The following is a 16,886-nucleotide window of genomic DNA, read 5'->3' as shown; positions in this document are numbered from 1 at the left end:
CTATCGCTGCGGTGCTGACACTCACACTGACAGCATCTGGCCACTTTGCTCTGCTGGACTTTACATCACTCCTCTTTTCTACTGTCCTAGTTTCTCTTGCCTTCAGCCAATTGATTGTTTGATAAATAATGCTAAAATACATATGCAAAACCATGCCTACACTATTAGCATGGATGAGCATGAGAGCATCTGAATACATTTATTTGCATGTAAAGATGCCTACTTGTGCACGGATACTATTGCTTTACTAATCTAGCCGATGAAATTGTGGTTACCTCTAGGAAGTGAGCAGGTCAGGAACCTGCTAGGTTTGCTGCTCTGCAGGTGTAAACTGTATTCAGGCAAATAATGATTCCTTCGCTAATATTTATTTATCTTTAATCAGTGATCTTTGTGTCTACTGAATAACAAGCAGAAAAGGAATAGGACCACAGCCAAATCAGCAATTACTTTTGGGAAGCTGTTGATGATTTGGTTTTCCTATTGAACTTTTTACTATTTTATAATTGTTAATTAAGATTGGTCAAAAAGGAGGGAAGAAAAGCAGTGGGATTTTTTCCAGTTGTTATTTGAGCTTTCAACAGAACAGTTGAGCAAAACTGCATGCTTTGAAAAATGCTGGTCAGCTCCACCTCTTTTGTTAAGTCTCTACCTTTTATTTGCTTTAGCTATCCTTTAAAGTATACACATGCTCATTATACCCAGATTTAATAATATTATCAGTTTATTAATTTTTAATAAGAAATAATTATAAACTCTGAAATGAGTTCCAAAAGCATATATTTATTCAGGAATCAAAATTTTGAGGACTTACAGATTTATAAGTGAAACAGCCCTAAGCCATTAGGGCATAGGCTTAAAGGCATGGAGCATCATGAAGCTGGTGACAAAAAAAAAGTTTTAATGTGGTATCTGACTCTCAGGCTTTGGCAGACTGAATGGTAGACTCTCCTGAATCACCTCTGCGGTGCCATAGAGCCTGCGTAGCCAAGTGAGCTATGCAGACAAATAAAATAGCCATAAACACGCAGGCAACGATACTGCAAATGATCACCAGTCTGGAAACGATGTTGGAGAATAGTACTTATTAGCAGTCAAAATTTTGACCTCAGCTGAAAGTTCCTCTGTGGCAAGATGTCCTGGATGCTGCCGTGGGAAGCGGCACGATGTCGTTACAAGCTTTGGAGAGAAGTGACATTTTGCTGGTTTGCCTACAGGTTCCTTAAATGCTGAAATTTAGAAAAAAATATTTCTGGTTCTCACCACCCAGGCTGAAAAATGCGCTACCTTGCTGGCTTTTGTGGGAGAAGTAATCCCTTTTAAAGCTGTCTCTTTTTAAGATTTACATTTATTTTTAGTGCTTGGAGTTGAATATGCAATAATTCATAATTATCTTAGCTTTCTGTATGAATTAATCATTTGCAGTTCTTGCTATTGGGGAAAATTCCTGCTATAAATAATTCTTACAATTTAAGTTGGAAGACATACCTGGCAGCTTATGTTTTACTAATAACAAGTAATATACTTAGTCAGCTTTTTCAACCTTTGTAGCTCTTTCAAGACTTTTTTTCTTTGTGCCTGACAGTCATGCTACTAATTACTCTGTAGTAAGACTGTGTGGTAGTTAGTTCCACTGAATAATTCATCTCCTCTTCTCCAGGCATTGAGGAAATGCATTGTATTTTAATCTTCTGCCATATAGCCTAGAGTGAGTATGTGTGTGAATGTGTATATTTATATATATGATTGCTCACTGTGGCAGGTAATGTTCAGAGGAGAGAGAAAAACAGTAAAAATTTTGCTTTTAAGAGGGTCACTTATCAAATAATCTATAATGCTAAACATTTCTTTAGCTGAACAACTGTGTGTGTGATAACCGGGTTTGAGACTATGAGGGGTTCATCTTTAAAGCTAGAAAGACTCAGGGTGAAGAGAGGGTGTGCGGGGGAAGAAGAGGTATTACACAGCTCAGGTATCTCTGCTAAAAATAAGTAAAACATCACTTGCTTCCCTTTGCACAGAAACAACAACGTTAATTTTAATGTAGGAGTATAGGGCAACCATTTCCCCATGCACCAAGAAACTGTGGCAGGGGGTGCAGGCATTTTTTAGAGATGTAGGAAGGCTGTAGTGGAAGAGGAGTAGAAGGAGAGATGAAGATAAATAGGTAATGTTTATGGGAAGTGATAGACGTCAGGAGACATACAGATGTGTCATGGAGAAAATCCTGGACCACAATACATAATGGCATATCTCTATGCAGTAAATAATTTAACCTGCTAAAAAGTAAAGTTTTTCAAGTTAGGGCACTTATTCTAAAATATCGATCATACATAGTCTTGACCCAAAGTAGCAGCAGCAGTCTGAGGTACAGTCCCTTCAGGTTTTCTCTGTACCATTCACATTGAAAAAAACCAAACCCAAAAGCTGGTATGGTTGAGAACCAGTGTTGTAGGAGTTTCAATGAGGGTTTGAAATTTTCAGAGTGTTTCAGAACTAGGAAATTTTATTCTGCAGCACAGCATCCCTCCTCTAAAATTCACTTTTTAAATTATCTTCCTGTACATATTAGAAAAACCATTTGGCTATTCTGGACTTGGGGAAGTGGCTGAGTAGAAAATCACCGCTTACCCTGCTCCCTATCTAAACCCCTGAAGAAAACACATAGCCTGTACTGCTTAAGCTAGCATGTTATAGCGTGAAAACAATATTTAGCTATATATGGGAAAATATTTAGCTACATATAGGTACAGCAGCTAAAGTAACGGCAGAATAAACGCCAGTAATGCTTGATCAGTGCAATGGTTTCCTAGTATGCCGCGGGTGTATATCCTCGCCTTTTAGACTTGCTTGAAAATGTAACCTAAAGAAACCCAAAACTGATGAAGGAGGGGTCAGATATCAGCATTGGCCGTGATTTCTCCTCCTGTCTTCCAGTGCTATGCTACTATTGCCTGTCTGCGACACGAGAGGAGGGAAGAGCAGTCCCCTTCGGTCCCACAGCCCAGAACATCATCGTTTCTCTGCAGGCTTTTTTGCACCCAGAATATTTTTCCTTCCTGAGAGAGAATGCCAGCAAGAGCTGCCTGATGCTTTGGATTTAACGTGACTCTCCTCAGGATCTGTCCAGAGAGCCATCATGCTGCAAGACAGCCAGGGAAGCTATTTTTAGCGTTTTCCGTGGCAGGCTTTGTCTAACCACTCTGGTATTACTGACTACAGGTTAGTGATGGTGAGGTCTAGCTCTGACACGTTTCATTGCTCTGACAAGAAAAGAGGGTCTGCCAAGCACATTAAAAGCTGGAAAATAACTAGGGTAAATAACACCTTGTTTTATCTGTTCTTTCCAAGCTGATATTCTGTTTGCAGTGAACACAACCCTGAGGGCAACCCACTGTTAGCTCCATGATCAATGGGAAGACATGCTGGCCTCAGTTTTACAAACCTAATTATTTTCTTCAGAAATCTGTCTGAAACTAAAAATCTTTCCTATCCCTGGAGCTTAGAGGAATTCAGTCATTGCATGTAAATTGTGTTTATATTGACTGCTTACATGTCTTTTGAAACTGCTGCCTTTTAGGTGGCTTCGCAAGAAAACAGACTTCCCCTCCAGGCAGAAACTGTGAACTCCATATATTAAGAAATATGGTTAGTAATACGAATGTAGTATGTGTTTATATTTATACACATACAGACATATGCACATAAATGGTTGCGTGTGGGGGTGCCTGCTTATATATGTGTGTGTCTGTAAGATGCCACTGTGCATCAGTTACCCAGGTAATGATGCACAAGCCACACGCCCTGGGAAGTCTGAAGGCAAAGCAGAGGGTGAGCAGGTTGTGGGGAAAGAAAGCAATAGCTTTTCCTTCGGTGGCTGGGCTTCAGAGGCAAATACCTTTCTGCTTCTTTAGCCCAGGCGTCAGCCTGTGCCGTAACTCGGAGTGTACAGGAAGCTCTAAGGTCAATTTGGTTTAAGTGGTCGTTCACCTTTATCATTTGTCGCCTGGTTAAAAGATTAGCCAGCTTTCACGCACATCGTAAGCGCTTTGCCACAACGTAGCTCTACATCAGAAAGTGGATTCAACCTCTTCTTTCTGCTGGCATATAACACATTGCCTGCATTAGCACCGATTAGTTTTGCAGAACTGGCCAAGGCTGAGTGCATGAATGCAGGGGTCTCCTGAGCAAAAGAGATCCCGAAAGTGAGGTAAGGCAAGTTTGAAGTACGACATGCATTCGCCATCAGCTGTGGTGTTGGTAGAAGAAAAGAAATGCCCAGAGACAGAGACAGTCACGAAGCCAAAAAATGTTCACGAAGTGGAACTGCAGAGGTGGAAACATATAAAGCAGGACTGCTGGGCAGGGAAATACTTTTGCCAGGTCTTGAATCAGTTATAGGGAATATCCTGCTTGAACTCAACCCAAGTATCTCTCTAGATTCTAGACATAACTCAAGAGTTAGTGAAGGCGGTTATGTGAAATATTTGCCTCCAACAGGAGGAAAGAGCTGATAGCCAGGGCGGGCTCTCCTCTTTCTGCGTACCTTCGAAACTGCCAGGAGTGAAGAGATGGCTCCATACCTTCCATAGATCTGTAAACCTTCATTTAGCACAAAGAAAGGTGTGCAAACAAAGAGAGAAGATGGGTAAAACATAGGAAGAAGACTTCTACCTCTGGGATGCATTTCAGTTCAGTTGCTGGGCCGTCATGATAAAGCACAATGCTTTGCAAGACCATGAAAGCCATACCAGGGGTCCTGGCTTAGTAAAACTGTTGGCCAGGTGGTTGTTGGGGTTCTGCTGACCAGGATTTTCATGCTTGCTTTTTCCCTGACAGACTGTTCACTGCAAAATCCTCCAGCATGACCCGGATGAACTGTTTCAGGACCTGCTGGCTGGCTCAGCCATACCCGTGCACTGTTGTAAAGGGACCTCCAGTTCCCATGCGGTGGGTGGGTGTTGTTGGCACCTGGTGGCACACCACATCACAAGGGCACAGCAGGGCTGCCACACCGAGTGGTGGGATGCCTGGGACTTCTTGTGGAGTCATTCTTTGTTCTTTAACACAGTTTTAGCGCAGCTGGCTTCTGCTTGTGTAAAAAGGTTAAACCAAGCTGTAACTTTGGCTTTCTAAAGGACAAGTTGAGTGTCAATAAAATAAAACATGTTTGCCGTGTTTAAGAATTATGATATTATTGTAGAGTTCCCCAAATACACAAGCATCATTAGTGGAAGTAGCTCCAAAAAGTTGGCCTACTTCATTAACATTTAAGAGCAAATCCCATCCATTGTGGGAAGTGAATCCACTCTAAAATCCTTGAATTGCTTGCCAGACCTACATCTAAATATATTATCCTGGATTAAACCCTGTGGAAAATTCATAATAAAAACCACACAGAGCAGGTGTGACCTGCAGGCTGCTGAATACTGTGATTGCTTCCCATAGATTATAACTTTAGCAACACCTGGGCTGACTGTGCTCTGCTGATGCAACAGCCTTGTGGATCCTAATGAAATAATTACGGGATAAGAGCACAAAGAAACATTCAGAGCTTGCGAGAAAACAAACAACCGTAATGCAGGAACAAAGATACTAGATTAGATGGGAAGTGAAAAGCTTTTGTGTGGCCTTATTTATATTGCTGGCATAAATAAAATCTCTTCAGACCTGTATGTAATATGTTACGTATAAATGCAGTCAATAAGAAATGTTAACTGCCTGGTCTGGAGGGAATCGCTATAGTTTTGCAGAAGGACAAGGCCTTAAATAAGATATCCTGGTCATATGGGAAAAGTGAGATGGCAGGAGAACAGGAGAGGTTTGTGCCTCCTACTTCTGACCCTTCTGGGCTCCCTGAGAGCTCAGGGAAGGGCGACGGGCGCTTTCAGAGGGCAGTTGCCCTTGCTGCAGTCTGAACTGCCCTCTGCGGCTGCCTCTTTCTACACTAACACATGGGGACAAGTCACAAAACCACGACATAATCACTTGCTGCCTCAGTATAATGTGTGTGACACTCTTTACCTGATCTCCGGTAGCCTCACGCAGCCTTTTTAGTTGATGTATATAAGTTATGTTTGAAAGTCTTCCATGAAGGATGTCATCAAATAACCAGTTTGTTTTCTTTTATTTAAAACTATCTGGCCACAAACACAACAAAAGATTTCTAATGAACATCAGAAAAAAACAAGGGAGGTGCGACTCTGCAAGTAGGAGCAATGTGGCTCTCCCAGACAAACCTACAAAGTCAATGGGTTTCCCTTTTGAAAGGTGAGAGAGGTCAGGTTGAAGGATAGATTGGTCAAAGGTACCAAGAAATAAATATACTCAACACAAATACACACTACTGTCTCTGAAAGATCTGAAGGTTAAAAATTGACATTGGACAGCTCTGAATTCTTGCAAAATTTGGTTCTGAGTTTGTTCTGAATATTGCACTAAAATACCAGTGAGATGTGGGGTGCATGAGCTCTACCTCTCAGCTACACGTATGACTCACTCAGGATCTCCTTAAACACCTGGAACAAAAACTTGGCTGTTATAGGGCATCTAAAGTAGCTTAAAGCCATCCATGGACTTATTGCCTCACCCATTCTGAGGGGTGAAATTCAAGGAAGATTTCTACTTCATACTTTGACAGCCCTACTCACACGTATAATCCCTGACTTCAAGATACGACTTTGCAGAACTGGATCCTACAATGTGTTAGCAATAATAATAAGTATGTAAGTATTTTTTTAAAAAATTGCTCTCTAAACAGTGCTCTTTTGTGTAACCTTTTAATAGAAATTATATTTCTCTGGAATATCTGCTCTAGAGTCAAGTAAATAGACACAAACTAACTTTATATCTTACGTGAGCTTGTTGAATTATAATTCTTAACACAGAGAAACGTGATTTATGATCTAGAATGACTGAAATCCTTTGCTTCATCAAATCCGTCATAATCTCTTAGATACCTGCATATACTACTGGAAATGCTGCAGTAAATTTCTTCAGCCAAATTCCTTTTTAAAAACCTTATTCGATTTTCTTCCACCAAGAGTGCTTGTGTTTTTGCATTTGTTTTCAACAGGAGATTTCTTTTGTCCCTTGGATTATACAATCATCATATGAGTCTAAACACACTTGGAAAAATAGGAAGCCCTGCCTGGGAATATAAATTGCACTGCTGTGCTTAGTCACAAATGGCTGAGCGCAATGAGATTTTACAATAAACCAGAAATGTCTGTGTTTTGTTGTGTCAATAAATGTTCCAGTGATGCTCTTAAAGACAATAAATTACTGGTAATGGAACACTATCCTCAGCATGTAAAAGTCATTTTCCACTTCCAGACATTCTCAGATTAGGTTTAAATTGCTATTAGAAAATCCTAAATGTGTTTGTTTGAAGAAAATCTTTTTAATGCCTAGAAATAATCCAACAGTGGCTGGTTAGAGCAGAGTTAGCTAGAGTATTCCTGGGGAGCACAGTTTACACATTTGGAAGGGAACTCAGCTCCAACAGATCCTTACCACTGGCAGAAGGAACAATACAGAGAGATTTCACAGCCTGTAATTTTTTGCAGCTGCTTGATGGTACTGCTCAGCCGAAGAGAAAACATGTTGTCAGTCTGCTAGGAAAATCTCTGTGAGAGTCTGAGTTTATAACATGGGTATAAGACTTGATCCTGAGGCAGCGTGTCTGGGCTGCAGTTGGCAGAGGGCATCTTCATAATGGTTGTTCACAGAAAGCCTTGGAGGTAGCAGAATTAAACAATGGACATGGCAAGCAGGGCAGGATAGGAGGTGAACGGGGGAAAGGAAGAAGCGATAAGTGAAGGAAACAGCAGAAAACAGGACTCTGATGTACAACCATTGCCTCTTTTGTAAGCAGAGCTGTTGGTTTCCCTAAAGATTCACTGCAACCACGGTGTTTTCATCGCTGGCGTTCATGTGCTTGGTAGTGCTTGCAGCCTGGACCTGAAGGTACAAATGCTGGGGTTCTTACACATCCTCTTTTCTTCAGCATTGACTTCAGCAATAGAAAATCAAAGCAGGACAAACCCTTTACTTTTTTGCTTATTAATGGCACCAATACTAAAGATCAGAATAGCGTATGTGTTTACAAGTGTAACGAGCTGTGAAAAATCTTCAAGACTGTGATACTCTTCCCAGTCCTACACTGAAAAATAAAGAGTGAACTAGAGACACAAAGCATTAAGAAGAATTTTTATATTGACTTTCTGAGGTTTTTTCAGAAAGAAATCCACAAGGGATCGAGCAGGAATATCAGAGGGGCTCATCAGCTCCACGCTCTACGAGAACCATCACTGGCAAATTTAGACTGTACGGGATTGCACTGCGCAATCTTACAGACTAATGACCTCCAAAACATTGAGCAAATGATTCTTTCCTGATCAGTGCCCAAAACCGATTCCATGCATTCAAATTCAGAATTGCATTTCCCTTAGCATAAAGCCTGCTTTCCTTCTTTTTGTATTTTGCTTTATAGAACCAAAAAATGAAAAGAGAATAAATTGGTGCTGCTAATGGATATATTTCCATTAGCTATGGCAGGGTTTGCCCGTATGCATGATGTCTGGCCTGTGCTGACATAACTGAAAAACAAAGGTTATCATTTCATGTTGGAAGCCATCAAAATGGGCTGTGCTACTTCCTATTTTCTGTTGGTGCTTTGAGCTTTTGTAAGCGTTGTGATAGGAAATTTTGCATAGTACATGCAGGGATCCATGAGCATGGACATGTAATGTCACATATATATGTAAACAGATGTATATGAATATGTGGGTACATTATATATTTAAAGTGTGCTCTGTAGTTTTATTTTCAACCCTGCTTAACAAAGAGATGTGAAACCTCATATAACGTATGCATTGCAACTGCACATTTATGTTGCAGCATATTTGACTGAGCTTTCCCTGATGTCTTTATTGATATTCTCCATGGGGACACAAAGAGCAAAAGTATTAATGAACGCCGATTCTGACTGAGCAGAAGCTATGTTAAATGCATTCAATAAAAGAGGAAGCAAATATGAGCCAGAAGGCTCCAAGCAGTGAAGAAAGCTCTGGCCGTTGGCAAGCTTGCTGCACATTTTCATGTGAGATTCCTCTTTTAAGGATCAAATCTTTCCCAGGGTGTTAGATCTGTTGTCAGTGACAGCTTCTCAGGGCCACAGGAGTCCTAAGATGAGCTCTCAATGGTACATGGGCTAGAGGATTTCCACGGATATTCCAGGGGAAAGAAGTTCAATAAAATGCTTTCTTACACTTGTACTTTCTTATATGCCTTTCTTTTTGCCATTGTATTCAAATATTGATACTAATGTACCAGAGGAGTGAAGTTGGCATGGTGTCAGATGGTTAACAAACCAGTAATTAACGGATATAATGGCAAGAAATCTCGACTAGTTGTGCCTGGCATGTAGGAAAGGAGGGTGCGTAGGTGTGAAGCAGGTGGTATCAGCGAGCAAAATGCTATCAGCCTTAACGCAGGTGGGAAAGGAGTTGAGCAAGGGCCCTCACGGAGAAGGGAGTTTGCAGCACCTCTCAGATGAGGCTCTGCTCGGTCGTTGGGAGCCGATGAGTGGTACCAAACTTCTTCACAGAGTCAAGGAAGGAAGAGACTCAGCCCTTTTATGTTGAAAAGTTAACTATAAATAAGGAAGCTACTGCTGAGTCAAAAGATGCATTTGTTTGAACTGAGAAGCCATGAACTGTATGAACTAAGCCGAGCCCAGAGCTTTCCCTGAAAGCCTTTAAAAGGCTTAGTTTGGCAACCGGAGATTTTTTTCTTTAATATAGCAGAATGCAACATGATGGATAAGACCACAGAAGCCATGAAATGGGAAAATGTGATTTGCTGAACGCTGCATTTAAAAACCTGCAGTACATCCATCTTTATCCAGGGACGAGCCTGTGGGTAGGACAGTGTTTCTACAAAGGGAGTGAAGGGGTTCCTCTGTGCATGACATCAAGGGTACTAAACTTTTACTATGTAGCATTTCTACCTTTCTGAAAAGGAAAGAAACGTTATGTAAAATCAGGATTCTGTGACATGGAATATCTTCTTTGTCATACAATCCTGGCTTTATATAACTTCATATAACCTATATAGTTTTATATAATTTTCCCTTCAGTTTTTCTGTGTGAACAAAGCCAATCACATATGAAATATTTGGGGCCAGCTCTGCCACCGTCATAAATCACTCTAGTTCCTCTGCTTTCCATGGCAGCTCACCACAATTGAAGTTTTGATCCAATGCAGGTTAGTTAATCACTGAAAAGTTTAAAAGTTTTAGGGGAGGGAAGTTCCATAGTTAGCTATTCAGATCTGACAAATGTTTAGCATCCTGATACATGAGACGTGAGTGGAGGTGACGTACCTTCCCACCTCTGAGCATCATCGGAGGTCCCACCTGATCAAGTGCCTGCCAGCAGCACGTTACCAGAGGCACGGGGCAGCATCGCTGTCCATCTGCTCCAGGATCTCATGTGCCAGGTACGGCAGGTCAACCTGCAAACCACCTATGGCTGACGTGGGGGTGCTGGAGCAAGATCCAGGCAGCAGCAGCTTTCCGCAGATGTGTGGGACACAGGCACCATGGCTGGGCGGCGCGGCAAGAGGCTCGGTCTCGCACCCGGTGTGTGACGCTGGCCGGGCTGTGTATTAGATTAAGCATCCACATTTTCCAGTCACCAGATTTTCCCTGCAGGAAGAGTCAGTCATTGTCAATATTTATAAAGCCTGATGAGACCTTCTCACTGAAGGGCAGAAGGAGCGAAAGGTGTTTCATCATTATGAGTTTCCGGCTCTTTAGTGACATTTGATGAAATCATATTAAGCATAATTATATTTGAGGGGAGCACGTCTAAGTTCTAATGAGCCTTTATAGTTATTCATTATCTGATTCCTCATTTTCATTTTCCAAAGGTTTGTTTGCTTCATGCAGTTCAATTAAGGGAGAGCCATTTTCACAACCTCTTCCCTTTAACTTTCAGGTACTTTACTGAGCTTTATGGTGCTATGCCGGCGAATATTTGCACGGCTTGATTTTTAGCTTCTAGGGGGTCCCATCATATGAGTGAAGTTATATGTATATGCATATATATATGTGTGTGTGTGTATATATATACACAAAATAGCTTTATGGATAAGCACTTGCAGGTTTACAGGTTACATTTGTTTGTTTTTTATCAAAGGAAATTGTTACGTAAAGACAGCGGGCTTTGCATTTTCAGAAATGACTACAGTTAGTGGGATGAAATCCAGGCACTGCAGGTGCTTCACACAAGAATTATATGCAGATTTAAAGTATAAATCCCATTTTGTCCATTTTGAGGGCAGACTCTGGATTTAAATGGAAATGGACAGAGCAGCACACTGACTTGTACTAAAGATGATTATCTTCTCTGCCAGTCTGCTCCAGTTCGTTATTTAAGTCCCTGATGTGGGGAAAAACGGTTCTGGATTTTAACAGGAGATATCTTCATTCATTTTTTCCTTCTCTTTCTGTGCCTTTTGCATGAGGAATCCAGGTTACATATACCCACTGAAAGCTGCAAATTATATCTGTAACTATAATTATAACTATAATTAACTATCGAGATCGCCTACAGTAAAGAAGGTGAAGAACTGATGAAGGTGCTAATTGGCTTCTGTGTAATGATGTGTTTCCCAATAACTTTTCCTGGTAGTCTTATTAAAAATCCTTTTTTGGGAAATGAAGGATGTTTGAAATAGTACATTGTGAACAATGACCGTAAGAAAAAGCTTCTGATAAAAAATATGAAGAACCAAAATATTAACAGAACATAGTTGTTCAACATTGTATATCTGTAACAGATAAATTTCCAAAATTAAATATTGATTTCTTAAAATGCAGCTTACATTTTGCCCACATCTTTGTTTATATCTCCAAACTTCCCCTATCCACTTTTCTACCTACTGGACACTGATCGTATACTACAGATCTACAGCAGACGAAACCTGAAATAGCATCCTTTCTGAAGAGGCTTTCCTCTTTTTCTAGAGGACCATAGATCAGGCGATCAAGTGAACACTGGAATTTCCTTCCCTCTTCGTAACTGCAAGAGCCTTCACATCCTTCTGCTGTATTTTGTGCTAAATATTAAACAACACACTGTCAGCCATCCGGCTATAGTGAAATAACATTTTATTTGGATTGCAGTCATTCAAATGCAGGCCTGGTAGTTCAATGCAGTTTTCGGATGCAAAATTATCTCACGGAACACTGCATCTTTCTTCCATTACCCTAACAAGTATACCTCTGTTATTCTAGAAACTTTATTTTCTTTCTGTACCTTCTTAGATTGTCATGTAAGTATATTGTAGCAGATCCCACGTACTTTCAGAGAGAAGAGACCCAAGCCAAGGATCTGAGAATCAAGCTCCTGTAAACTTCAGGAGTTCTGGAAATTCAAAATTCACTTCTCGGTGTTTGTAAATAGCCCTTGGTTTTGTTGTGAGCTGGACGCCTTCTGAATTCTGGACTGTTCCCAGTCTCACTCTGAATCCAAACGTAGCTTGAACATCTCTTAAATTTCACCTATCGTTAAAAACTGTATGTTTTGTTTCCCATGTGCTTTCTCTTTGTCAAAAATAACCAGGTACTCCAACTTCCACTTTTTGCAAAAACTGACCTCTAATTTATCTGTGCCAGAGCCTGCATCTACATGAAAGGAGCTTTCAACAGGCTGCCTCCATCGCCTATATTTTCAAATCACAATATTTGCATAGACCCTCTCTTCACAAGAATAAATAAAAGAGAGAAAGCAAAGTAATAAAGGGAAAATCAAGGATAAAAGCAATAATTTGCAATCATAGTTAAGCAAAGCATCATGCTACATCTTTGTTTTTCAGATAACCCAAAACGACTTCAAAGTTAGACTCTAAAGGCAGGTTCAATAGCCATAGCAACTAATTGCATTTACTGCACTTGCTGGAAAGTGCAGTGGCTGTGTCTATGAATACCAAACCACGCTGCTCCAAATAAACACGGAGCCTGCCTGACAGTGTGTCCTTGGGAGCTTCTACGCTACCAGGATGCTTCCACTCTGCTGCTGATGCTCAGACTTTGTTATGTTTTTAAGAAACAGCTTGTGCTTTCTCTCGTTATTCTTGACACCAAAGGCATTCTCCAAAGAAGAATTAAAGAAACGGTGTTGTCCTCCTTCAGCCCATGATGAGTGCAAAAATCTTGGCAAGCAGATGGACAGCTGGCACGTAGAAATTGCTGCCTGCTTGATGGTTAGATGATGCCATTTTTCCCCTTGCGCTCCTTAATGCAGCTCTCCCTGCCTCTCTTCTGTTTGATGTAGATTATATGCTACTCGGGGCAGGCATTACCTTTATATTATTTAGTTATGCAGTGCATAGCATAAAGGGCTTCTAGTCCTGGACTGGGACTACAAGCTACCTCCATACAGATACTAATACATTAATAGGGATTTATCATTACTGTTAGCAACACCCCTCTATTAGACAGCACCGAGCTGAGCAGTTTGTTCCATTGCAGTCTGAACATGACTACCTAAGTCCAAACAGCACTTCTGTTAACCATTTAGCAGTGTTGTATTTAAAATGTTTACAAAGCAGAAGCAATAGTCTGTAGCTGGAACTTCTCCTTGTGGCTATTGCACGAGCAGAGCACACCTTCTTGGTATTTATCAAATATTGTAATTAATTTGAATTTCTTTATGAGGCAACAAGGCATTCAGTGTAAATGGCTGATAATATTAAGAACTCTTTTCTATGTGATTTGGTTCTATTTCATTGCACAGAGAACATGCTTCTGTTCCTATTTGTCAGTTCTATAACAGAACTTGTAGAACCAGAAAGAGAAGAGGGTCTAGAGGAGATCAATAAACAGAAACCAAGACATCTTTTCAATGCTGAACATTTCCTTTCTGGGTCACATAAGCCTTGCCAGGAATTGTCTATGGATATATGATACTATTTAAAGCACAATGCTTTGATGATAGTTGTTCAAATGGTACCTTTAGGGAACAGATCTTGCTCTTTTTAAAATTTGTGTTTGTACAAAACAAATTAATTGACAAATGTTAACAAATACTGACCAAAATAATCTGCTTGCTCCAGACTCTTGAGCATTTTGTTAGTGATTTCCAGTTATTCCTTTCTAATAAAAGAAGCAACATTCATTGGGCAGATAGCAAAATTAATACTTGGACTTATTTTCTGTACACGTACAGTCACCATCTCCCTCTGTGTACGAACTGCACTTCTGTTTTCTCTTACTCTTATCTGACAATAACCACAGCCTGGGAAAACATGGCCTGTTGCAGCTCCAAGTCACGGAGTCACAGATACAGCTTGTGCAAACGTAAATGAGAACATTGACAAAGCCCAGAGTGATAAATCTGTGTCGGGGAGGTGAATTTGGCTCAGGTTTTGCCCTTCCGTGCATCCCTGTGCAGGCCTGGATCTGCACGGCAGCCCGGTCGGCACAGCGCGCACGCTGCCCTGGTCTCCATCGCTCTCTTTCTCTCTCTGAAGCCTTCGTTGGCAAGTTCACGCTGCTCTAAGCAACGTTAATTTCTGCCCAGATTTCTGTCTGAACCGATGTGAGATTTGCTCAGGGGGAGGCGGGGGGGAGAGGGGAGAAGGCAGGCGGGGAGGACGGGCGCAGGGGGAGGGCATGGTGGCCGCTGGGTTTGCACCTGCCCTGTCCCCCCCTTCAAAAACAAATACAGAGAAACCCCTGCAAACGTGCAGCACGGGGCCATCGGCAGGGATCTGCGCCCGTTTCCCCCCCCTCCTCGCAGAAAGGTACCCAAGGTCGCAAGCTCTACTCCATGGCCCGGGAATGACTCTTAGGAACATGTCGCCGCTGGTTAACATCTCCTTTTCCTTCCCGATTTCAACGGAGTCATCCACAATGTATTTATTGCCATGGCTGGCAGCCATTATATTCCCCCGTGCACTATATTTCCTCCTGCATTCAGGGCAGGGAAAGTTCAGCGGCCGGAGCAGCATTTAAAGGGGTGGTAAGGTCGGTGTTACTCCGGGATGGGGCTGCGGTGCAGGAGCTGACATTTCGTGTATTTACATCAGATCTGCCTCATGAAGTTATAATCAGCCATGCTACCAAGACTATAAGCTGGAATGATTCAGGCCCCATGGCCTCTACCATTGCAACTTAAATTCCACTAAAAATAGTAATAATAAGAGAAACCGGCGACATTTAAGCAGAAGTCTGGGCAGAGTATGAACAAGGTTGGAAAAGAACAAACACAAGATTATCTGTCCTTTGAAACACCCACCTTCTTGCCAATTCAAATATTGACCGGCTACAGAATAGGAAAATCACTGCTTGCAGTGGGATGGAAATGGCTGAGTTTGCTTCAGAGATAACCTATAAAGCAAAAATGATGTTTGGAGGCTTCCAACAAAAGCCAGGACTCCAAAGCAGAGAAAAGGCATTGTGTGCATTGAGGGGGCTATCTCAGGGATGCTATTTCAGTGTGAAATCTGAGTGGAGACATAGATTTCACCCCCAGGCTGCTATGTGACATTTAGAAGTGCCCAGTGGTGACACCACCTTAAGGGGTCGTTGTAAGAACATCCTCCCTGCAGCTGCTTTCATGGGCATGGTGTGAAACGGGTCGGGGAACTGATCTGCCTGAAAAGAAAACTTGTGCATTCGGGGAATCGTTCAACTGGATCCGCTCCCTAATCTGGGTCCCAGCTCGGCCGCACAAGCAGAAGTGCCGCAACAAGTGGTGTGGGGTAGCGTTGGGCATGGATGGGCTGGAAGGGCCATGGGATGGAAGGGAAAGGGAGGAAAAGGCAAGGCAGGGGCAAGACCTTAAGTGCCATGGTACCAATGGTCACCACTTCATAACATCAAATCATGGTCTTTGCATAGCTGGTTGCTAGAATGTGTGCACAGAAATGTCTCATGTGGTTTCATCCATTAGAACGAAGACATCTGGGCTCCCTCACTCATCAGTGCTGAGAGGTGGGTTGGAAATGCCTGTTTCTCCCTTCTGGCCAGAGAGGAGGTCTTGACACAGCTCAGACAACATGCCTCTGTCTGTCTCCAGTACTCCAGTTAGGTAGGATGAATATCACCATTTGCAATCACCTTCAGAGGACAGTTTCCTGGACCTTGCCTCCAACAGGATTCAGCATCAGTTACTGCATGCCTACGTCAGCAAGTAAAGCAGCGCAGCAGGAGCAGGCCTGCAGGGTGGCACAGCTGGCAGTGGGGACTCCTGTCCACACTGTCTGTGTTTCAGGGGTTTTACTTTGGATTAGGTCTGGTTTGCTCCTCTTGACCCAGCAGCCATCAGCGATGGAAGTCCTTCAGGCACGTTCCTGGTGAGCACCCTCATGTGCCCATGTGCCCGCTCAGGGATGCAAATCCAAATACAGCAAGTGGGGACAAGCAAGAGATTCAGTTCCAAGTGCACTCCTGGTCCAAACAAAACTGGAGTAACCATATTCCTACCCACCTCACATTATTCTTGTTCCTCAACTATCTCCAGAAAGCAGAAAGGGTGAGCTCCTGCAGCTTCTTTATTTTAAGAAAGATATTGCTTAAAGAAAACCAAGTACCAAAGGATTTATTTCTTCTTTCTTGCTCTTTCCTAATCCTGAAATTATAACAAACACCTTTCCATTGCAATCCCGAAGTGATTACCCATCTTCCACCACCAGTTGTACACAGGGTGTGCCTGGTGACATGCCTTCCAAGAGCTCCCCTATCTTCCAACAGACCCTGAAGTCAATGTTGTTCTGACTGTGTAAGGGTTTGTTTTGACCATTATATAATTTCAGTATAATGGGTGGTGGTTTGTTTTGCCTTTCTTATATCCCTTTTTTTTTTGTCCAGTGAT

The sequence above is a fragment of the Calonectris borealis genome, chromosome 7 (genome assembly GCF_964195595.1).
Source record: "Calonectris borealis chromosome 7, bCalBor7.hap1.2, whole genome shotgun sequence".
Lineage (NCBI taxonomy): Eukaryota > Metazoa > Chordata > Aves > Procellariiformes > Procellariidae > Calonectris > Calonectris borealis.
This window is presented reverse-complemented; position numbering follows the sequence as displayed.